Source organism: Miniopterus natalensis, chromosome 2, assembly GCF_054644295.1.
Source record: "Miniopterus natalensis isolate mMinNat1 chromosome 2, mMinNat1.hap1, whole genome shotgun sequence".
NCBI classification, from domain to species: domain Eukaryota; kingdom Metazoa; phylum Chordata; class Mammalia; order Chiroptera; family Miniopteridae; genus Miniopterus; species Miniopterus natalensis.
In genome coordinates, this window is record NC_142082.1 from 84,154,483 (window position 1) to 84,179,930 (window position 25,448).

Genomic DNA, 25,448 nt, shown 5'->3' on the forward strand with positions numbered 1-25,448 from the left:
ATGTTGTATAAATCTTTCTAAATTTAAATGTTAGTATATGTATATATTAGTATTCACATATTTGAATAGAAATAGTAATACATAATTTCACACAAGCTTAAATGAAAAAAAAATAGTTTTATTAGTTCAGTGAATCTAAAATGATGTTATTTAATAAACCATAGCATTTTAATAAGCACCTTGACACCTGGTGCTAATAAAAAGAATTTCACATTTCACAGTTAACATTTAAAGAAAAAACATGAATATAGTTTTGCTATTTATCACAGATCACAAATGGTATAGATCACATTTGGGTGGCTTCATTTCCTTCCTGATTAATTTATATAAAGAGGCCACTTCTTTTCTCTCTTTATATGTATGTTTTATATAAGATTTGGACCAAGTCTGAGAAATGAATAAATGAAGAAAGGACAGAATGCGTTAAATAAAATTGAAGTTTCTTAATAACAAAACTAATTACAGAATTTTCCTGGATCTAGTTTGGTTAATAAAATTTATTCTAAAACAATAAACCAAGGAATTTTGCATCTGGATAATATTTGAAGTAAGTTTTCCAGAAAATCCACAAGGACCTAAAAATAGTAAGGATCTAAAAATTTTCATCTTTTGTTCAATCACATTCTCCTTAGGTAAAGTTGACTAATTCTTCTATTCCAAGGCAGGTTTTTCTAGGAGCCTGTATGGAAGCAGCACTTGATCATGATGCTGCTGAAAAAGTCAGGCAGGACCCCAGCACACCAGCCCCTGACTCTTTCCTCTAGAAAATATCACTCTCTGGAAGCATCAATGCAATAGTATAAAACATATATCATAGAAATTTTTATTAAATTTCTTTAGAAAAACTGACAACAGAAGCATTTTCTAGATAGTGACAAACAAAAGCTCTGCATGCAAAGCTAATGTATTAATATTTGGGAAATGTAAAAATGCAAGTGTGAATTAATTAGGTCAAAATAAAACATTTTTTCTCAAACATTAAGAATTTTTTCAATAAATCATAGTTTTGGGTTTCACAATGTAAACATGGATTTCTCAGTCAACTAACAATATCACAGGCCCAATAAGTAATACTTCCAATATGTTAGCTTGCTATCTAGCTTTATAAGAAGATTGATCCATTAAACAAACAAAATAAACAAACAAAATCTCATAGATAATACCAGAAGGAAGGGAAGTACGGAGAGGTAAAGGAAGGTAAGGGGGGGGGGGATTCATGGTGATGGAAAGAGACATGACTTGAGGTGGTGAACACACAGTAAAATATACAAATTATGGGAGAGGGAAGATGGCGGCCCTGTGAGAAGCAGCAGAGCTCCCCCGCTCTCAGCCATGGACTCGATTTACTCCTAAAATCCTATGTAGCCAGCTTGAAAAAAACAGAGAAACATACCTGAGTGGACGGAGTGCGAGTGGGGAAACCTGAAGAAACATCACGGAGTCCCATAAGAGAGTGGGGGGACGTAGGAAGGGGGAGTCCCCCTTGAAGCTTGTGCTGGGCTCCAAGCCCGGAGGTTTGGAGGCTGCAAAGCTCCCTCCCCTCGGGAGTGCAGACGGCATCCAAGAGCAGGGATCCCACATCCGGAGCAACGAGAGGGGAAGGAGTGCCCCGTGCACAGGGCAGAGGGTCCCAGGGAAGCGGTGAGTCCAGGAGGGTCAGAGCCTTCCTAGGAAACAAAGTTTTTAATGGCAGACGGTGCCTTCCTAGTGAAAAAAAAGCTTTGAGTGGCAGCTGCAACTGGCGTCTAATGCTCCAGTGCCCACCATAGAGAAGGCTGTTCAGTGTGTGGTGCCCCAGTGGTAAGGGACCAAAGGACTATGCTGAGCAGACACACATGGGGACCCTCTGCCTCCCTGTGGAGCACTGTGTTGACCCCAGAAAGCACTGCATCTGCATGGCACAGGGCAGGGGAGGAGCCCTCCCACCCTGAGCTCTCAGTGCCCAGAGGTTGGGATCTGTGACCAGCCCTGAGAGTGCCCTCCCACCCTGAGCAACCGGTGCAGAGAGGCTGAGATGGGTGACCAACCCTGAGGGGCACCATGGTGGCCCATGAGGCCACCCCAGCTTTGCTGAGACCAGCAGTGCAGGGAGCTGCATGGAGCTGACTTTGGGTCCCCTCCCACTGGGTGCCTTGGTAAATAGGCAGTGGGACCTTGCAGGGCGGACTTTCTGCCAGTGTGTTGCTTTGTGTATTTGTGAGTCTGATCTTGGAACTGGTTCCCACTTTCCCCAGTGCACTCCCTGGACAAAGCAGCAGAGGCTGGGATTGGGGTCTGCACAGTAGACAGTCTGAGGGGTGGGCCTGGTGCGACCAGCCAACCAGAGCTGAGCAGGGAGGGGAGGAGCCTGCCTGCCTCTCCTGCAGAGAGGAGCACCACCTCCAATAGGAAAGGGGTGGGTCCAGCTCTCTGAAGCCCCAGAAACACCCCCAGGGCACAGTCCTGAGGGGGAAGGGAGAGCAGCTCATAGAAGGACTTTACAAGAATAAGACTCTCAAGGACTGTTGTTTAGGAACTGGAGGAAATGCTAAAAACCCCTGCTGAGGCCTGGGCAGGCAAAGGGCTCACCAGAATGTATTTTTAATGGAACCCACTGAGCCCAGGCTGTTGAAACGGCCCATACAGAAAAGGCAACAGGCTGAAATCAATCTAAAGCTGCAACAGGCCAGTGCCTGGGGAACTGGAATCCAGAGGACAAGGTAGGGACTGAGGAGCTGGCTGTGGAGCAGAGACTAATACCCGTAGAGTGAGCACCTGACTGCAAAACCTCTAAGAGGAGTGATACCCTGAGCTACACTAGCTACCCTGCACCCTAAAGACTCTACAGAAGACTCTGGACTAAGACCAAGCAACTACAAGGTTGCAAAAGAGCTGACAAGAGGAGGAGGTCCAAAAAGAGCCTCAGAGCAACCATCTACCTAAGGACACAAGAGCCAAACCTAGATGGCTCCTTACATTGGCTGATACACAAGTACCTCCCAAGGGTTTGTTTACTTTTTCTCTTTTTTCCTTAAGAAAAAGAGAAAGGGGAGAAAATTTGTTTTTTCTTCTTTTTTAAATTTTATAATATTTTTACTTACTTATTTATTTAATTTTTTAAAACACTTTTTGACTAAAATTTTTCTCTTTTTTATAAAAGAATTTTGTCTCGCTTAGATTGTTTTTAGTTTTGTTTTGGTTACTTGCTTTGTTTTGTTTTATCCTTACTTCTAATATCAAGACTTTCTTGATATCCTTGCTTAATGACTGAAACTTTATTATTATAACCAAGTTTATAGCTTTCCTCTATAGTTTCCACCAAATCTTTAACCAAACCCCCTCCCTGCCTGGGCTTTATCTCGCTTTCTCCCCCCTCGATCCATTGGCATAGCTTCTTTTTCTTTTTTTCTTTTTCTACTTTTCTTTCATTCTTTCCTTATCCTCCCTTCTGTCTTCGTGTCCTTTTGTTCAATAGTTAGTTTCTCTTATTCTCTTTATTGTATTTTTGTTTTCTCATTTTCAACTATTATCCTATTCCTATTCTCTCCCTTAATTTTTTGCTGCCCTTCTTTCAGAATCTTTTCTCTGCTTCTATTATCTCCCAGGAGCTTCTTTATTTTTTACATTTTAGTTTATTATTATTTTTTAAATTTTTCACCAATATTAACAACAATACACATCTTTCCCTCTAAGAGTTACTTTTCTTTCTCTCTTTTTTTTTAAGCATTTTTTTGTGTGTGTGTGTGTTCTCCCTTCACTCTCCCAGTTCTACTTTCATGTGGGTTGTTTTCATTGTGACTGTCAAGATATTTGTAAGATACCTCTTGTTTCCTGGAAGTTTAGTTGTGTATTGTCCTGCCTTGTCAGCATCTGTACAACAGCTTACACAATGAGGTTGGGGCTGAGACACAGTTAATCAACCTGAGAGGAGGGTCCTCCCAAAGACTGATCAATGACAATCTAAACCCAGCCACAACAGGCAAACATAAAGAAACCACAAAAGGGACACCCACAAGAAGGACACACCTAGAGCAAAGAGCTCAGAAGTATAAGGAAAACACACGTCTGAGCTTGACTAGACCCACAAGACAAAATCCCATCCCACAAGACTGGGAGACAGCAAATATATCTAATATATAGCTACAAACACTAAGACCTACCAAAATGGGGAGACAAAGAAACAACCCCCAAATTAAAGATAAGGAAACATCACCAGAAGAAGTCTTTGATGAGATGGAGTTAAGGAAGTTATCAGAAACAGAGTTCAGAGTATGGATGATAAAGATGTTCAAGGGACTTAAGAAGACACTAGATGATAAGATTGAGGACCTTAGGGAAAACATGGAAAAAAGAAAGATACATACCATAAATAAAACTCACACAGAGATAAAGAACACTGTATCTGATATCAAGAATACACTGGAAGGAATTAAAAGCAGGATCTATGAAGAAGAGGATAGGATAAGTGATTTAGAAGACAAGGTAAAAAACAATGACTCAATCAGAGCAGCAAAAGAAAAAACACTTAAAAAGCATGAGGACAGTCTAAGGGAGCTTTGGGACAACATGAGGTGAAACAACATTCACATTATAGGACTACCACAGGGAAAGTAAAGAGAGCAAGGGATAGAGAACTTGGTGGAGAAAATAATGATTGAAAACTTACCTAGGCGGGCAAAGGAGAAAGCCACACAAGTTCAGGAAGCACAGTGGGTTCCAAACAAGAGGAACCCAAAGAGACCCACTCCAAGACACATCATAATTAAAATGTCAAATGTCAAGGACAAAGAGAAAATATTAAGGGCTGCAAGAGAGAGACAAGCAGTGACCTTTAATGGAAATCCCATAAGGCTGACAGCTGATTTCTCAACACAAACTCTTGAGTCAAGAAGGGAGTGGCATGGAGTTCTCAAAGTAATGAAAAGCAAAAACATGCAACCAAGATTGCTTTATACAGCAAGGCTATCATTTAAAATAGAAGGTGAAAAAAGAACTTCCCAGAAAAAATAAAAGCTAAAGGAGTTCAGTACCACCAAACCAGCATTGCAAGAAATGCTAAAAGGACTGCTTTAAGAAAAAGAAGGAATAGTGAGAGAAAGGTACATCAGCATAAAGGGGAAAAACATCATTAAATAAGTTGATATCAATAGTAACATTAAATGTAAATGGAATAAATGGTCCAATAAAAAGACATGGGGTACTGAATGGATCAGAAAACAGGACCAAAACATATGCTGTCTAAAAGAGAAGGGATTGAGGAAAATATTCCATGCAAATGAAAAGGAAAAGAAAGCTGGAGTAGAAATTCTTATTTCTGACAAAACAGATTTCAAAATAAAGACCATAACAAGAGACAAAGATGGTCACTACATATTACTAAAGGGATCAATCCAACAGGAGGAAATAACCCTTATAAACATTTATGCACCCAATATAGGAGCACCTAAATATATAAAAAATTTCTTGGGGGACTTTAAAGGGGAGATTGACAGCAACCAATCATGGTGGGGGAATTTAACATGCCACTGTGAGCACTGGACAGATTATCAAGACAAAAAATCATCAGGGAAACACAGACCTTAAATGAATCACTAGACCTAATGGATTTAATTGACATTTACAAAACATTTCACCCCAAAGCAGCAGAATACACATTCTTCTCAAGTGCACATGGAACATTCTCAAAAATAGACCACATGTTAGGGCACAATGCAAGTCTCTACAAATATAAGAATTTTGAAATAATTTCAAATATCTTCTCAGATCACAATGCCATGAAACTAGAAATCAACCAGTATAAAAAAACTCAAATATATTCAAACACATGGAGGCTAAATAGCATGTTATTAAACAAGAAATGGGTTACCAATGAGATCAAGGAAGAAATCAAACACTTCATGGAAAGTAATGAAAATGAACAGAAAACAATCCAAAACCTATGGGACATGGCAAAAGCAGTCCTGGGAGGAAAATTCATAGAATTACAGGCGTATCTCAAGAAACAAGAAAAAGATCTAATGAACCATCTAACACAACAACTAAAAGAACTAGAACGAGAACAGTAAGAAGAGCCCCGAGGAAGTACAAGAAAGGAAATATAAAAATCAGAGCAGAAATTAATGACATAGAGACTTAAAAAAATCCAAGAAATCAATGAAACCAAGAGCTGATTCTTTGAAAAGATAAATAAGATTGATGCGCCTTTAGCCAGACTCACTAAGAAACAAAGAGAGAGGACCCAAACAAAGAAAATCAGAAATAAAAGAGGCAATATAACAACTGACCCAATAGAAATACAAAGGATTGTAAGAAATTATTATGAGAAACTATATGCCAACAAATTGAACAACATGGGGGAAATGGACAAATTCCTAGAAGCATACAACCTTCAAAGCTGAATCAAGAAGAGGCAGAAAACCTAAATAGGCCAATAACAACTAATGAAATTGAAGAAGTAATCAAAAAACTCCCAGCAAACAAAAGGCCTGGACAGATGGATTTACAGTCAAGTTTTACCAAACATTCAAAGAAGAATTAACACCTATTCTATTTAAACTATTCCAGAAAATTCAAGAGGAGGGAAAACTCCCAAACTCTTTTTATGAGGCAAGCATCATCCTAATCCCAAAACCAGATAAAGATACTACAAAGAAAGAAAATTACAGGCCAATATCCCTGATGAATATAGGTGTTAAAATCCTCACTAAAATACTAGCAAACCGGATCCAGCAATACATTAAAAAGATCATACATCATGACCAAGTGGGATTTATTCCAGGGATGTAAGGCTGTTACAACATCCGTAAACCAATAAATGTGATACACCACATAAACAAAATGAAGGACAAAAATCATATGATCTTATCAATAGGTGCAGAAAAAGCATTGGACAAAATCCAGCACCCATTTCTGATAAAAAATCTCAGCAAAGTGGGAATAGAGGGATCATACCTCAGCATAATAAAGGCCATATATGACAGACTTACAGCCAACATCATACTCAATGGGCAAAAACTAAAACCATTTCCATTAAAAACCAGAACAAGACAGGGATGTACATATTTTACCACTCTTACTCAACATAGTACTGGAAGTCCTCGCCACAGCCATCAGACAGGAAGAAAACATAAAAGGTATCCAAATTGGAAAGGAGGAAGTAAAACTGTCATTATTTGCATATGACATGATATTGTACATAGAAAACCCTAACGACTCCATCAAAGTAATACTAGATTTGATAAACGAATTTGGCAACGTAGCTGGATACAAAATCAATATCCAGAAAACAATGGCATTCTTATACACCAACAATGAACTTTCAGAGAGAGAAACTAAAAAAGCAATACCATTTACCATTGCAACTAAAAAAATAAGATACCTAGGAATAAACTTAACTAACGATGTAAAAGACCTATACTCGGTAAACTACGTGACACTGAAAAAAGAAATAGAGGGAGATTTAAACAGGTGGAAGAATATACCATGCTCATGGATTGGAAGAATTAATATCATTATAATGTCCATACTTCCCAAAGCAATTTATAAATTCAATGCAATTCCTATTAAAATGCCAACAGCATATTTCACAGACCTAAGACAAATATTTCGAAAATTTATATGGAACCAAAAAAGACCCCGAATAGTTGCAGCCATCTTGTGAAAAAAGAACAGAGTGGGAGGGATCACATTGTCAGACTTCAAACTGTATTATAAAGCCACTGTAATCAAAATGTCCTGGTATTGGTACAACAACAGGCATATAGATCAATGGAACAGAACAGAGACCCCAGAAATAGGCCCATGCCATTATGGTCAGTTAATATTTGACAAAGGAGGCAAGAGTATCCAATGGAGTAAGGACAGTCTCTTCAATAAGTGGTGCTGGGAAAATTGGACAGATACAAGCAAAAAAATGAAACTAGGCCACCAACTTTCACCATACACAAAAATAAACTCAAAATGGATAAAAGACTTAAATGTAAGTCATGAAACCATAAAAATCCTGGAAGAAAACATAGGCAGTAAAGTCACAGACATCCCACGGAGTGGACTTTTCACTGATACATCTCCTAGGGCAAGAGAAACAAAAGAAAAAAAACATATGGGATTACATCAAAATAAAAAGCTTCTGCACAGCAAAAGAAATCACCCTCAAAATAGAAAGGAACCCCACGGTCTGGGAAAACATATTTGCCAAGAATGTATCTGATAAGGGGCTAATTTCCAAAGTGTACAAAGAACTCATACTACTCAGCAAGAGGAAGACAAACAACCCAATTAAGAAATGGGCAAAGGACTTGAATAGACACTTCTCCAAAGAGGACACACAGATGGCCAAGAGACACATGAGAAAATGCTCAATGTCTAATCATCAGAGATATGCAAATTAAAACCACAATGAGGTATCACTTCACACCTGTAAGAATGGCTACCATCAGCAAATCAACAAACGACTTCTGCTGGGGAGGATCTGGAGAAAGGGGAACACTGGTGGGAATGCATATTGGTGCAACCACTATGGAAAACAGTATGGAGTTTCCTCAAAAAATTAAAAATGGAGCTGCCTTTTGACCCAGTGATTCCACTCCTAGGAATGTATTCTAAGAATCCTGAAACATTAATCAGAAAGAATATTTGTACCCCGATGTTCAGGGCAGCACAGTTTACAATAACTAAGATCTGGAAACAGCCCAAGTGCCCATCAGTAGATGAGTGGATAAAAAAGCTGTAGGACATTTACACCATGGAATACTATGCAGCTATAAAGAAGAAGAATCTCATATCCTTTGGGACAGTATGGATGGACCTGGAGAATATTATGCTAAGTGAAATAAGCAAGGCAGAGAAAGACAAATATCACATGATCTTGCTTATACATGGAATCTAAAAAATTCATGAACTGATGGACAAAATAGATTCAATGACATGGAAGCATAGATGAGACTGACGAATGTCAGAGGGATGGAAGATGGCGGGTGGGTGGAGAGGAAGAGAGTAATCAAAGAATTTATATGCATATATGCACAACCCAAGGACAAGACAATGGTGGGAAGAGGGCCTGGGGAGGGGAATGGGACAGGGTGGAATGGGTCATTGGGGAGAAAAAGTGACATCTATAAAATTTTAAACAGAAATAAAATTTATATATATATATATATATATATATATATATATATATACACACAAATTATGTATTATAGAATTGTACCTCTTAAATCTATATAATTTTATTAATCAATGTAACTCCCATAAATTCCATTAAGTAGTGGCTTGATCCACCCTAAGATAATCGTGTGGGTTAGTAAAAGACTCCAAGATTTGATCATCTACAAAGGGAGATAAGACATATATACACAAAACAACTAGGAAGCAATTCATTGCAGAATTTATTACAATACAGAATTAACTGACTTAGAAAATACATGCATTTAACACAAGAATGGCTGTAATGGCAATGTGAAGCTACCAGATCGGCCTGAGAAGGCAGAAGTAGAGGAGACAGTGAAGCCACATCAGAACCAGAGGGAATGTGGGGAATCATTGGTGTGGGGAATCATCATCATGGTAAAAACAGAGGAATTACCATTAAGAGCACCACAGACCACACAGTACACCAACCTCATGCACAACTTTATCTTGTAGGCCCAGAGCATGGTGCATGAAACTGAACCTGCAGAATAATTTCACTTTCCTTCCAGTTTTCTCCAAAAGGGGACTATTGCCTGATTGTGATTCAGAATCCAACTAAATAAGTTACTTTCTTGGCTCAACCGTCATTCCTTAATTTAATGCCCACCAAGAATAATAGTGTTAATCATGTCAACTGACTGGCAGGTAGAAATCACCTTAGAGTCCATGCAGACAAATCCAGTGACCAAGGTGGACTTCAGCTCCACCCCATTCTACCAAAATCATCCCTCTGCTGGCCATTTGCCCCTGCGTTCCCAGGAGGGCCCTCTTTTTTCAAGTCCAGGTTTTGGAGCAAGAGCTTGTGAGAAGCCCACACCTTGCTTCTTTTCCTACCTTCAGTTCACTTTGTTGTCCTTGGAAAAGGCTATTTTTCATCAACTAAAAAAAACTGAAACTTGAAAAGAAAATACCTTAAAGTTAGTAGTAAAAAACATTTACTAAATTTGGGTGTGCTATTGAAAATCCAGCTACATTAAAATCGAATAGAGTTGTCTACTCTGCATGAGATCACAATCTAGAGCAGAAAACAGCCCCATCAAGAAAAAGTTACAATCCTATGGAACAAGTACAGGAATAATGGTTTCACATAGTAAGGAGTAGTGGATCTCATGAAAAGGCTCAGAGGTTTCTACAGAAAGTAATATTTAAAATGACTCTTAAAGAATGAGTTAACTATAAAAACAAGAGGGAGAGGGGAATTCCAGAGAGCAGGAACAATGTATATGAAGGAAAGAGCAGAGGAGACCATGAGTGTTTGGGGAAATGCAAGTATTTTGTTATTGCTGTATAGTTATGAGAATATTATAAAGTGATGGGGTTAGAAAAATAAGAGTGGGTTAGATAATAAAGGGGCTTGTATACAATGCTAAGAAGTTGGGAGTTACTTCTATAGGTGATGAGGACTCCAAAAATGTAGGTTTTTATCATGGTAAATCTGGAGGAACATGAAGGAGGAAGAGATTAGACAGAAGTCGGGGGATTGTTGCAGTAGACCAAAACCAGGTGAAACATAAGAACTTGGACTAGACTATGTGTCAGCAAGAGGTAGTTACGAGTCATTTAGGAGGGGATTGGTTAAAATAAGAGAGAGAGAATGGGAAAGGAGAGAGAGGTGTCTTAAATGGCTTTCAGGTTTGAGCTTGGGCAACTTGGTCCATGGAGGTGTCATGCTGAAGAAGATGAGTAACAGGAGAGGTGGTGAGAGATTTGGACTCCAAGGAATTCTACTTTTAAAAAAATATGTATGTTTTTATTGATTTCAGAGAGAGGAAAGGAGAGGGAGAGAGAGCTAGAAACATCAATGATGAGAGAGTCATTAATCTGCTGCCTCCTGCACTCCCCTTACTGGGGATCATGCCCATAACCTGGGCATGTGTCCTGACCCAGAATTAAACCATAACCTCCCAGTTCATAGGTCAGTGCTCAAACACTGAGTCATGCCCAGCTGGGCAAGAATTCTACTTTTAGACACATTGAGTTTGAAGAGACTATGAGACACCCAAATGGGACTATATAAAAAAGCAGGCATTGAGGAAAATGGTCTGGACTGAATCAATATGCAATACTCAGTAATAATTCGGGCCCTGAAAGAGAATGAGCTGGTACAAGAAAGTGATTATATTGAGAATATGAGAGGCAAAGGCAAAAGTTTGGGGCACAATAATATTTTTGAGACTGGAGGAAAACAGCCAGAGAGTGATATAGTATATGACAAAAGAAATAGTAATTTTAACCAAGAGAACCAGGTTAATAGAAAAGGGACTGAAAATTGACAACTCTGAAGATACTAAAAATTAGGAAGTATGAAGTGACCTTGGCTAGAGCCAAGGAATAGAAATTTTAATAGTATACTTTAAGGAATAAATGGGGGGAAAAGAAAACTAATCATAAGAACTTGACCTAGAAAGATCGAGGATGAAAATATGCTAGCCTTAGGAGGCAGATTGATGGGGGGCTTTCGGAAATCAGAAGAGATTTCAGTACATTTCGGGCCTTAAGACAGAAATTTAGTAACAACTGCAGTTGCAGTTACAAGGAGCAGGGGTCTGAGAAAGGACAAAAGTGAATCCAGGAGCTCAGTACCATACAGGGAAGATAAGGAAGGTATGGGCACTGACAGCTTGGCTGAGGTGGACAGATGATAAAGTTAAGGCAGAGTATGGTGAAAGAAAGTTGGGGGCATACACATCCGAGGGCCTCTAGCTTCTTTGAGGATAAGAAGCCAAGATGAAGGAGGGCTGGAGCTGGAGAGAGGGCACAAGAGAAACCTGTCTACCATCTGAGAAGCAACACAATGTTTCTTGTAGTCTCACACTTAAATATATTTATGTTTTATATAAATATAAAACTATTTTCTAGGTATTTTCCAAACTTGTCTTCTCACCTCAAGCAAATTGTGAGTTCTGGAAAATTAAGACCTGCCTCCCTCTACTTACTTCTTTTAAGGCATTATGATATGTTAGAAAGAGTTGGGGTTTTGAATTAGACACATTGGATTTGAATCCAACTCTTATTAGTTTCATGAGCTTAGGTAACTTTTCTCACTTGTCTGAGACTTAGTCTTCTTATATGTAAAATGGAAATAGTAATATAGACCTCATAAGAATGTAAAGATTAAATTAAAAAATTGTGTACCCTGTCCCATCTAGGACAAGATTAAGCACATAATGTGCTTAATCTATGCATCCTAAATCAACAAGTAACCTGGAACACTTATGTGTAGCTACATGAAAATATCCTTCTCTTCAAGTATTCTATTCAGCTTCATCTCAAACTTTAAAAATATTGCCCATCATGAAAGAAGGTATGGAAAAGAAGTATTCTATCACATTCCAATTTGTTCTTTTAGTAATTATATTCCTCAACCTCACTTCTAGGTGTGCATAAGTAAGAAATCAAAATTGAGTGTTTGATGTGGCTGTTACCACATGACCAGGATCCTTGGGCAACATCCCCCGAGTTTGACTGCTTCACAGGTCTATTTGTCTTGGCTTTCAGGCTTGTTTTTCTAAACCAGAACTGCCAGCTTTTAAGATTATACAAAATTATAGTGGCATATTTTATTTAATGCTTCATTTTCTTTATAAAAGTGGCTTTGGTTAAAAAAAAAATTCACATAAGCCTGATGATTTAGGCCCTGACTTGTTCAGTGAATATAGGTCAGTAGGGAAGAACTGGGTTACCAAATTCTGGACACGCATCCCTGGAAAATGTCAGGTGACTGTTCTGCTCCCCTTTCTGTCCCCAGCTAAAGTAACTTCCTGAATGAATCCTAATTGCTTTAAAAAATAAAAATAACTCTTGAGAATATATTTTCTTCTGGGTATAGAAGAAACACTGATGTTGGCTTTTCTGGAGCATCCTTTTCATTTGGAATTTGAAAACCCCAGAAAAATCATAGTTCAACAAAGTGCCCATAAGAGATGAAGAGATAACTATCACTACTTTTATCTGTGGTAATGGAAGGCTTAAAGTTTAAAAATATTATCTACCAAAATATAATTTAACATCATCATCAGACAAAATATCTTGTATAAACACTTTTCTCCATGCTACCACTGAAAAAATTTAAGAAAAGCAGTCCCCAAAAGTGATGTTAAAAAAAAATAAAGGTGGGAGAGGCAGGTTTTTATCCTGCTATTTGGTCCTCAACAGTAGAAAATCATGGCCTGATTCTTTTTGCTTCTTGTTCCTGCCAAACTCTGCATTAAAATGTTGATGAATAGTGAGAGGGATAAAAGGAATGTAGCACTAAGAAGAAACTAAAAAAGCAAGACTGATGAGTTTATGGTATGATACCCACAAGCTAAATGGACGGTCCTTGAACAACTGAAAGAAAATTTTTTTCTTCTTTTTATTTAGTTCCTCCTCTCCTAATTCAAAGGGATTCCTATAATGCAAGAATATGCATTTTGGAAGAAAAATAGTTAGTGGGGGAGTGAAGTAGCTCTGATGAGGTGAAGAAATGTGTCAATAAACAGAGATGTAGAAGACATAAACCATGCAAATTACATACCTGGAAACAAAGATTGATAAAGAAAGATGGAGAGATTATTATGTAGGAAAGAAAGGACTCTAAGCTTTCAACTAAGCAGCTGCGGGTCTTCTGTTTCCCCCTTAGCTCTTTTACATTTGTTGCTCTGAAACCAGATTTATACTGCAAAACACATTCACCTTCTATTAGTAGCCTTGAGGTCTCTTTCAGAGTCTCTGGTTTAAATTCCAAGAAAGCACACCAATCTTCTTTCTTTACAACTGCTTTAGTTCAGGATTGATCTTAAAATGGGAGTGAAATCATCGAGGAACACTTTGGTCATGATTTATAAGTAGTGCAGTCAGGGGTCTACAGTGACTGATTTTCATCGGCAGCACTCTGAACTGCACACTTTCTATGTTCTACATTGTAGTATTTCCAATTCATCAAAATATATCTGATAATTACATCTCCTTTTAGCCTATTGTAACCCTTGTTTTCTTCTTCCATTTCTGCATGAGCCTTCTTTGTCTTTGCAGTGGTTTGAAATTGAAAGGCTATATGATAATTCAACTGTTAGTAATAACAATAATACCTTATATTTGCACAGGCATTCTGACAATTCAAAGTGATTGCATATCTATTACCTCAAATGATCTCAATTTGAAGTGAATAATGGGAATTCAGAGTCCTTGGAGGATCAGTTTCTGAGCTTATTTCAGGAAATTTGTGAAACTCAGCTCTTTCTACATTACACTCAATACAGTGAAAGAAATTTTCCAGGACTAAAATTTGCTGTATAATCTATGTTGCTCTCCTTTCAAAACATTAACTCTTATTTCTCTTCTAATGAATTTATGTCAAAAAGCATTATTTTTGTTTGTTTGTTTTAGGACTAAATATGGCAGGTATGTTATAATGATATAATTTTCAAATCTCCTGGTGCTTTTTTTGAGAGTCAGAAATATTTTTAATACAAACATTTTGTTTTTAAAGCTGGTCTTGTTACAAGGAGAAGTGGAGTCCTCATCCATAGCTGTTGCTAGTGGGCATGAATTTCTTGCAATATTCTGGGAAAACAAATTTTCTGAGATTAGTACTGAAGGATGCAATATAATAGAAAGCTCTGTTTCTGTGGAATTAAATCTTTGAGTTTCCAAAGTCCCATTTTCCTTTGCCCAGTCATAGAAGTGGAGCTGGGGTTTTTACAGAGCTAAAATTGAAGTCTGTGCCCAAAGTTTCTATTCCATGTATTCACAGTCCAATCCAACAATAGGCTAGCTTAATTTGTGTGTCCCCATTACAGTCCATCAGACTATTGCATGCGTGATCTGCAGGATCACATGGCTATGGAGGAAACACAGCAAATGAAAGGAAGTAGGACCAAGAGAGCCATAAGAGCAAAGGAAAATCAAGAGAGAGAACTCCTTTGTTTATGAGATTATGTATTCCCAAACTTTCACACACTTGCAGTTGGCATGCCCATTCTAGCCAATGATCTCTGCTCTCAAGTGTGAATGACAGATAAGTACCTTCCTTTTATCATCCCAACTTTAATGGGCATGCCTCTGTCTTCCCTTTGTTGAGTCCCTTTCCCTAGTGTTTTGCAGGGAATAGGCCAGTGGTTCCCTGGGGAGTGCAAAGTTGTAGATTCCTGGTGAAGCTGCTCAAATGGTATGCCTATAATGTCTGGCCATCCCTTTGCTCCTTTCCTATTATTAATAACTAGCTAGTTACAGCGGTATCAGACTCACCTGAAAGCATCTTGTAACATCATGAACATTTTACTTTGGTAATTAAAAATGCCTTTGTGTTTCAGAAGAACAAAACTGTAGAAAAAATTATTAGTCATCTGCTTCTTTTGGACACTCATGTAATTTAAGGCTATATGAATATATTTCCACTAATTGCATTTGCAATTTACCAAGTAGGTGTAATGGGAGAAATATTCTTATGTTTAATTTAAAAATCTCTCATAATTCATTTTAAATAATAGATATCAGTTCTTTTGTATGTGAATCTGTCATTTTCTACTTTCTATATCACAGTGGTTTAGTTTACTTCTATTTGTATCAGATATTAGCTAGTAGTCTTAAAGGTTATGAATGGTAAAAAGAAAGAAAACCAGGGTTGTAAGAAAGTGTTCCCTTAAACTGATTTGAGGAATAATCTAAGACTTTGAAATTGATCTTAAACTTTAAATATTATCAATGAGGCTACATTAGCTTTTCTTGATTTTTCTTTCCCAACTCCCATCCACACACTTGGAAATGACTGCATCCTAATTTTATGTGAAACACTGAACTTGCCATATTGGAATATTTTTTAAATAACAATTTTTACACTTCATGTAACTCTAAAGCACTAAAATCGCATTTATTTAGGTAAATGCATCATTTTATTTCATTTTCTTAAGGAAAACTATATACATGTAACTGTAATTTGTAGTAATTTTTAAACATCCTGAGATATGGCTAAAATTGATTATCAATTATTTTCATGCCCTAATTTTCTTCTTCCCTTTCCTCTTCCCCTTCCCTTTCTTCTTCCCCTTCCCCTTCCTCTTCCCCTTCTTCTCCTTCTTCTTTCTTCTTCTTCTCCTCCTCCTTCTTCTTCTTCTTTTCTTCTTCTTCTCCTTCTTCTCCTTCTTCTCCTTCTTCTTCCTCTTCTTCTTCTTCTTCTTCTTCTTCTTCTTCTTCTTCTTCTTCTTCTTCTTCTTCTTCTTCTTCTTCTTCTTCTTCTTTTTCTTCTTCCTCCTCTCATCTTCTTCCTCCTCTTTCTTCTTTCCCCTCCCTGATTCCTCATTTATTTACTTGGCCCTGACACTTAATATATCTGTCATGTTTTAATTTTAATTGGCTTCTGAGGTCATGTTGCCTGAACCGGACAATTTTAGGAGATCTGCAACTATTCTAGATTTTCATTCACAAATGAAATTAACTCCAAATTAAATTATTATTAAAGATTCCTAGGTAGTTCTGGTTGACTCTGGATCATAAGTGGCCCTGCCAACTAATTCCCAAGGATTTTACAAACTTTACTGACTTCAGGATCCCATGACATTCCTGCCAGGGATGATCCCATGGGAGCAGTTCTATAAGGAAAGTCATTGTGATGGTTTTACCTAATCCAAATCCAGACCCCAATCAGAATGGTGGTCAAAGGTCTCCTTAAATCAATGCATACACTTTGGTGAGCTTTAAGGTTATCATTCTTCCTTCCCATATAATTTTCTACTTCTTTCCCATCTGCTTAATAAAATTTCTTTTTTTAAATGCAAACTAGTCTGAGAATTTTTGTCTGAAAACTTTTTTGTTAGATTATGAAAAGACTTCAAACTAGATTCTATTTGCATTATATATTTGTCTGGTGCGTGAAATAAAGAAAAAGAAAAATGTGAAGTTTTCCTTAACCAAGTGTCCATAAACTTTCCTTAGTCATCACGTTAAAAAATGCACTTATATATTATATTATCTTTGATAATTATTTATCAACATTTATAATGTTTATTTTCAAATTTTAGTCTTGTGTATTATCAATAATTATAAAGTCTAGAAGAAAATTTTAACATTTAGAGTCATATCACTACAAACAATTTAAAAAATCTATGTTTGTACACTAATTTTGTTGCAAACTATGAACACATGATCAGTAAAATGCTTTTTATTGATTTCTGTTTACATTAGGATATGGTTAGGATGGGTAAGTGGAATAGAATTCAAGGAGAAAAAGAAACGCTATAATATTCCCAACTGATGAATGTTTTTTTACATTTTCATTATGAAAACTTTTGAGCAGATAAAATTAAAAAGAAGAGTAACAATGAACCCTCATGTACCCATTACCTAGCTTTCACAGTTATAGACTCTGGCCAATCTTGTTTCATCTTTACTCATTCTCACATGTCCCTTACCTATATTATTTTGAAGCAACTTCCTCTTTTTCATTGTGTCAATTTAGCAGTAAATATTTTAATATATAGCTTCAAACAATAAAGACTTTTCAAAAATAACCACATAATCACAATATTATTTTAAATCTGTAGTTATCAATAATTTTTAGTGTCATCAAATATATAGTCAGTGCTTATATTTTCAATTCAGAATTTTTTAAGTTTATTTGTTTAAATCAGGATCCAAATAAAGTCCACACATTAGAATTGATTATATGGCTCCTAAGTTTCTTAATATATAGTTTCTATTTTCCCCTTTCTTTCATTCTCTCTCTCAATCTATTTCTTGGTAAATTATTTGTTGAAGAAACTGGTGTATATGCCATAGAGTTTCATATAGTATGAACATTAATGATTGCATTTAACATAGCCCTTTGTTTTCTATTTTCTGTAAATTGGTAATTGGATCTAGAAGCATAAATATATTGTGGTTCAATATCTTTTGGTAAGACTACCTCATCAGTGGCATTGTCTTCTATTAGAAGGCACTTAATATATGGTAATCTCTTTTTTTGTGTGTGGTTAGCAGCAGGAGCTAATTAATGCCTGATCCATTATTTCATCAGAAGTTGCAAATGGTAATATACAAATTAGTATATCCTAATTAATCATTAGTATATTATAGTCATTCTGTTTTTATTAACTTCCTCTCATCTACTATTTGGTTATGTCTTGGTACAATTCACATAGGAAAGGTAGGATTAATATTTAGTTCTTTCTTTTTATTTACCACTTTTCAAAATAACGTATTTGTCTACCAACAACCTCCAGTGGTAAACTATTAATTGTTTTCTTTTTTAGTGACATTAACAACTTGTGGATTTAAACATATTTGATAAGCTTGAATCCATTGCTTTTAATATGTTTTTTCTCAAATTTTCCCATTTTTGGTCAGTGGGAGCTTTCTGAAGTTGGCTCTTGACATGATCCTGGTAATTTTTGATAGTTTTCTTGCTTTCAGGTATGAGAAGACCCTTAAGGCCCATTGTAAAAATTTTCTGCTCCAAACTTGAAATCAGCCATTTCTCCAAGGAGTTCTCTTTTCATTTAGTCAAAATGGAATTTAGAAATTACAAGTAGGGTTCTCATTGCTACTAGATTAGTCTTTTTATAAAAAAAAAAAAAAAAAGAAAGAAAGTAAAAAGACTAATAATATTGTGATTATGTGGTTATTTTCAGTGAATAGATAAAAGAAATATATATGTGTGCATAAATGTATTTTTAAGACAAAATAATCATGAGTGCATATTCATAATTTCAATTTAAACTCAGTACTACAGTGTTTGTATCTCTCTGGTTTGATTTTGTCTCTGTGTTGTTCTTTCCCACAGCAAGAATTCTAGTTCTCCAAAACACTGGGATTGATAAAATATCATACAACTAATCATCTGTTTTATTCTGAAATTTGTGCACAAGAGTTTCAGAATGAAAATACCAATATTACCACTACCAATACAATTACTAGAAACGATATTCATTTTTGTAAATCACTGAAATTTGTTCTTCTTTGCCTATTAGCACCTGGATATAGATCTAACTTCATTTATTTTATTATTTTATTTTATTTTATTTTGTTTTATTTTATTATTTTATATTTTATTTTATTATTTTATTTTATTATTTTATTTTATTATTTATTTTATTTTATTTTATTTTATTATTTTATATTATTTTCTGGCTTTTTTTAAAGTTTAACATTCTTCTATAATTCTGTAAGTTATTAATTGTTTTAAACTGTATGTAATAGGAGCCCTAACTCCTATCCCTATTCTTTCCACACTATTTTCTTCCTCCTTCAATAGAGAATCATTTCACACAATTATAGACTATCCTTCCACTGTCAATTTAAATTTATATATGTATGTATGTATAATATGTATGCATACATATGTAAGATATATATACACACATATATAATACACATATAATATGTTTATGACTCCTTAAACTATAGCACAATTTGCTTTTTAAATTTAACAGTATATCCTTGAGTTAATTCCATAGAGATACATAAAAATATTCTTTATTTCTTTTTGTAATACCATAGTACCTCATGGCATGGATGTACCATAATTTATTCAAACAATCTCTTAATGATGTACATTTGAGTGTTTTTCAGCTTTAGCTTTTACAAATAATGCTGTAATGCAATATATAGGTGGGGTAAAAGTAGGTTTACTGTTGTTAGTATAGAAAACAAAGAATTTATTCTTGTATTATTATTTATTAATTATTGTATTGTTTTCCATATTAACAACTGTAAACCATATTTTGCCTTACCCAGTACACCTGTCTCTTCTTTCTTTCTTTTTTCTTTTTTGCTGCTGAAAACTAGGAAATGCACCTTTTTCATTTTTGCCTGAATATATTTGGGATAAGTGAAACAAATGCATTTCTGGATCTAAAGATATATACATAGGTAGATTTTTTAAAATTTATCTTTATTGTTGAAAGTATTACAGATGTCCCCTTTTTTTCCTCCATTGACCACATCTACCCTTCACAAGTCTACCAACCCATGTCTTCACCACACTATTGTCTGTGTCCATGGGTTATGCATACATGCATGTAAGTACTTTGGTTAATCTTTTCCCACCCACACACTCCCGAGTTCCCTCTGAGATTTATAAGTCTGTTTCATGCTTCAGTGTCTCCGGATCTATTTTGTTCATCAGTTTGTTTTGTTCATTAGATTTCACATATGAGTGAGATCATGTGATACTTGTCTTTCTCAGCCTGGCTTATTTTGCTTGGCATAATACTCTACAGGTCCCTCCATGCTGTCCCAAAGGGTAAGAGATTCTTCTTTTTTACAGCTGCATAGTATTACATGGTGTAAATGTACCACTGCTTTTTTATCCACTCATCTATTGATGGGCACTTGGGCTGTCTCCAGGTCTTAGCTATTGCAAATTGCACTGCTATGAACATAGGGGTGCATAAATTCTTTCTGATTGGTGTTTCAGGTTTCTTAAGATATATTCCTAGAAGTGGGATCACTAGGTCAAATGGCAGTTCCATATTTAATTTTTTGAGGAACCTCCATACTGTTTTCCATAGTGGCTGCACCAGCCTGCATTCCCACCAGCAGTGTACTAGGGTTCCCTTTTCTCTACATCTTCACCAGCACTTGTCATTTGTTGATTTGTTGATGGTAGACATTCTGATGGGTGTGAGGTGATATCTCATGGTCATTTTAATTTGCATTTCTCTGATGATTAGTGACTTTGAGCATTTTTTCATATGTTTCCTGGACATCTGTATGTCCACTTTGGAGAAATGTCTATTTAGGTATTATCCATTTTTTAATTGGATTCTTTGTCTTCCTTTTTTTAAGTTGTATAAGGTCTTGCTATATTTTGGATATTAACCTCTTATCAGATGTATCATTGGCAAATATGTTCTCCCACACAGTGGGATCCCTTTTCATTTTGTTGATGGTTTCTTTTGCTCTGCAGAAACTTTTTATTTTGATGTTGTCCCACTTGTTTATTTTTCCTTTGTTTCCCTCGCCTTAGGAGATGTATTGGCAAACATATTGCTATGAGAAATGTCTGAGATTTTACTGCCTATGGTTTCTTCTAGAGTTTTTATGGTTTCAGGACTTACTTTTTTTTTTTTTTTAATCCTCACCAGAGGATATTTTCTCCATCGCTTTTCAGAGAGAGTGGAAGAAAGAGAGAGAAAAACATGGATGTGAGAGGCACACATCCATTGGTTGCCTCCTGCACCCACCCCAACCACGGCTGGATATAAATCCTGCAACTGAGGTACATGGCCTTGGCCCGAATTGAACCCGGGCCCTTCAGTCTGTGGGCCAACACTCTAAACACTGAGCATAACTGGCTCAGGACTTACATTTAAGTCTTTTCCCCATTTTGAGTTTATTTTTGTGTATGATGTAAGGTGGTGGACTAGTTTCATTTTTTTTGCATTTGCATAGGTAGTTTTGACAGATGTTGCCTATTTCCCCTTCATAAGGTAATTCTACCACATTTGCACTCTTATCAACAGTCTCTGCAGTGCTTCTTTTCTCTTGCCAACAGAAAATGCTGTTGAAGTTTTGGAGCTGTACTAATCTAATAGGTGAGGAATAGAATTTCAGTATTGTTTTAATATGAATTTATCTTATGAAAAAGATTAATCATCTTTTCATATGATTAAAAGCATTGTGAGTAACTTTTATGTGAAAAGCACGTTCATTTCTGTAGCCTATTTTTCTATAGAGTTCTTGAGGGTTTTTTCTTTGCTTTAGAAGCTTTTTATATATTTAGTTATTAACCCTTTGCATGTGATATAGTACAAATTTCTCCTCAATTTTTCACTAGACATTTTATATTACTTCATTTTTTGAAAGTAGGGAAAGGTAGAAATCAAATTGTTATGAAATTTAGATTCCATTGGACATGTTGAAAAGAGTGATGTCACAGTTTCATTATAAAAATGTAATATTTACACTATACTGGACTTATATTCTTTACTGCAATTTAAGTATATATTGAAAAACTTTATATACCAACTTTAACAAGTTTAAATTTTTCAAAGTTATTTTAGAGGGTCCTCTGAGGAACAACATTTGATGATTTTAGGTCTTCCCCAGTAATTTCAGTAGTTTACCACCTATGAAACAGCCTGTGCAGTTATTAGGAAAGATTATTTGAAAAATTTAAATCCAAACTCTGCTAGTCACTACAGGAAAGTCACTGAGCCTATCTGAACCTCAGTTTCATCATATATAATACATGGAAACAATATCATACCTTTCACACAGGGTCATTGTGAAGATTAAGTGATAATATCAATGTGTCTAAAATATAGTAGACCATAAATATTTTCATGCTTCTTAGATTGCTAATAAAATGAAGGCATAGTTTGCCTTACCAGACTGTCATTTAGTTAAGATAAAATTCCTTCCCTCTAATTTTTCTGCTCTCTTTTTACAGCTTGCAATAAATAAATAAGTAAATAAACACAGAAGCTATTGCATGCTGGTATGACAATGTTTGGAATGCTCTTCACTCATTTAATAATATGCCTATATGTATATTGTATATATCAGTCACTACTCTAAGTATAGAAATTCAAAGATAAGGTATGATCTCACCCTCAGGGAGATATCTGTGAACTAAAAGAGGCTACCAGTTTCTATGTTTGCAATGAGAAAGTTATACACTCATTGGGGCTGGAGCACAGAGCTCTTAATTCTACCTGAGATAGTCAAGAAAGTTTCTCAATCAAGTAATGATAAGGTGGAATACAAAAAAGAGTATAAGTTAGCAGGATAAACAAGGAACTCTAGGAAGAGAAAACAGGATGGGCAGGCATTCAAGGGTGAAAGAGCCTGGAAGCAGGCAGCCAGGTCATGGAGAGAAGGGCAGACTACCCAAAACCTGGAATTTTTGCTGAAGTACTGTCAGCAACAAAGTGTCATTATCAGACTTGTGTTGTTCAGAGGTCGCTTTGGTTGCATGGTGAAGTGTTCATTGAAAAGGAAACCACACACAAGGTTTTCATGGTCATTCATTTATCCATTCATTCCATTGTTTAACAATTGTTTCTTGAGGTCCTACATATTCCAAGTCTACGCTAACCACTGAGCTACTAGTAACATTATAAAACCTGAACTAAGACATTGACAATATGAAACAAGAATTTGGTGATCACCATAGGACAGGGATGGAGTAAGTGTTGGGGTAAGTTCGGCAAGAGGACAGAATTCTAGCCTGTGTGTCTAGATTGATTATTTTTGAGGAGGAATTTCTCTGGTCCATTGTTTAAAAAATTTTTTGATGAAGTGTCATATGCATTTCAACAAAAATATATTTTGTAAATGTCCATATTGACACACCTTTGCACACCTTAATATAATTCAATATACCCACACAATCAGCATCTAGATCAATAATTAAAACTTCACCAGTCCCCCAGACGTTCCCTTTCATGTTTCTTCCTAGTTGCTAACATTCCCCAACTTCTAACATTAATTTTCTGTTAGATTACTTTATTGTGTTTTTGTTCTTTAAATAAATACTTGTGTCAGCTTCTTCCACTTAACATTATTTTTATGAGATTCACCTAAATTGCTATGTGAGACATAGCTCATTAATTCTCTGTGTTGTATAGTATTCTGTTGAGTGAATATAGCATGATTTATTTGTCCATTCTATTCCACGTGGATGTTTCTAGTTTTTAATTTGGGGCTACTACAACAACAGCTTTAATGCACATATGTGTGCATTTCTGAGTCCATCTTGGGGTGAAGCTGTTATGTCACTCTGTGTACAAATTCAGTTTTGGTAGATTCTGTCAAACAGTTTCTACTAATGGCTGTATCAATTTGTACCAGCAGCTTACCAAAATAATGTTTGCTATTGTCACTCTTTTTAATGCTACACATTCTGTTTGGTGTGCAATGGTATTACATTATAGTTTTAATTTCCATTTCCTTGCTGACCAACAATACTGAACATAAGTTCATCTTTATTGGCAATTTGTATATTTTTCTTTGTGTCTCTTCAAGAATTTTTTCTTTAGTGTTTGTTACAGTGTCTTTTGATGTATAAAATGTGTTAATATTTTATTCACATATAAATAATAAATATATAAATAACATATAAACAATAAATATAAATAATATAAATATATATATTTATAAAATGTGTGTGTGTATCTGTACTCATTCTATGGACTAACTTTTCATTCTTGATATATTTGATAAACAGAAAGTTTTGAATTTTAATATAACCCAATTTATTTTTTTTATTTTATGGAGGATGTCTTTTCTGTCTTGTTTAAGAAGGCTTTGACTTCCTCAAGGCCATGAAGATGCTCTTTGGTATTTTCCTCTAAAATCTTTATCATTTTATATTAATATTTTCAATACAGTAGAATTAGATTTTTGTGTCTATATTCTCTCTAATTCCTAAAAATATTTTCTACTTTACACTGGAGAGACTCAATTTTATTTTCTTTGTTAATTGAAGGCAAGCCATATATGAGTGGGTGTAGTGGGATTAAAGAGAGAAGAGAAAACATGACAGGCTTAAGGCCCTTTTAAATTTCATCTCTTCAATAATGTTTCTCCAATAGTCCCATCCAAAGTGCTTTCTTTCTTTTGAAATTTAATGGCACTTATAATCTATATTAGAGCCTCCCAAACATTTTTACATTGTGGCACATAAAGAGGGCATTTCTTGGGTATTTTTGCAAGCTTCAGTTTTCAGTATGTAAATAAAACTGCACTTAGTTACACAGCAGCATCAGTACATGTCAGTATTTCTCAACTGGGCGATTTTGCTCCCTGCCTTCCACCCCCATTGAGGACAATTGGCAATATCTGGAGACATTTTTGGGTTGTTACAAGTCATAACTTGGGCAACTGTGGGAAGGTGTATGAGGGAGTGGACATTTAGTTATTAGAGACCAGGGATACTGCTAGGACAGTGCACAAGACAGTTCCCCACCTCACCATCACCACTATGACAATGAGTGTCAGGGCTGGGAATTTCTGGCATGCTTTTCTTATTTATAGTTGAATTTTGGGGAAAATAATTATAAACTGATAACAGAGGTCTAAATAAAAAGGGCTTGCTATGAAAAGTAAACAAACAAACAACCTGACTAAATCCACACTCTTGAGATTACAAATAAAATAAAAAAAAGGCACCATCTGTTTATAATTTGATGAAAGGTGACTATAATATGTAATTTTCTTCACCAGGCTTTTATTTTAGAAGTGAATTAATAGATATAGATAGTGTATCTTTCTTGGTATAAATGACCTTCTACAAGGAAAGAATATTGTTTCTATGTAGTTCAGTTCATTTCCTATTCCAGCTATGTAGAAAATAATAA

The 25,448-nt window shown here is 35.7% G+C and overlaps 1 long non-coding RNA gene across 1 annotated transcript in view; it reads right to left on the minus strand.

Moving 5' to 3' along the window:
• Positions 1-1,524: 1,524 nt before the first annotated feature.
• LOC148093729 (uncharacterized) overlaps positions 1,525-25,448 on the minus strand; it is a 102,931-nt gene continuing 79,007 nt past the window's right edge. Inside the window, exon 4 of the long non-coding RNA XR_015713988.1 lies at positions 1,525-1,667. This is a non-coding gene — a long non-coding RNA (uncharacterized LOC148093729). The remainder of the gene's footprint in view (positions 1,668-25,448) is intronic.